The 349-nt window shown below is 49.0% G+C and overlaps 1 protein-coding gene across 1 annotated transcript in view; it reads left to right on the plus strand.

The window, feature by feature from the left end:
• LOC107717333 (intraflagellar transport protein 74 homolog) overlaps positions 1 to 349 on the plus strand; it is a 17,813-nt gene that overhangs the window by 9,446 nt on the left and 8,018 nt on the right. The window lies entirely within an intron of this gene.

Raw genomic sequence — 349 nt, forward strand, 5'->3', positions numbered from 1 at the left:
ATCATTAACCTGATAGAAAATCAATGGAAGTCTATGCAATGTCCTCACTAAGATAGCAACACAAACGTGTGTGTGTGTGTGTGTGTTGATGGTCAGATTGGAGCGCTGGTGAAAGGACCCCTAGAGAAGGAAACAGTCCAGAATGCTCAGAAGTACTGACAGGGTTTTTTGACTGTTACATACACACACACACACACACACACACACACACACAAACAAACACACACACACACACACACACACACGCTCTCGCTCTCTCTCTCTACAAACAGTGAGCTGGGCCTTCTGCCTAACAGAGGGAAGCAGCCCTCTTCCACTTCCTTCCTGTAATGCCCCCCCCCCCCCCCCC

The sequence above is a fragment of the Sinocyclocheilus rhinocerous genome, unplaced genomic scaffold (genome assembly GCF_001515625.1).
Source record: "Sinocyclocheilus rhinocerous isolate Xijiao unplaced genomic scaffold, SAMN03320098_v1.1 scaffold991, whole genome shotgun sequence".
Classification (NCBI taxonomy): domain Eukaryota; kingdom Metazoa; phylum Chordata; class Actinopteri; order Cypriniformes; family Cyprinidae; genus Sinocyclocheilus; species Sinocyclocheilus rhinocerous.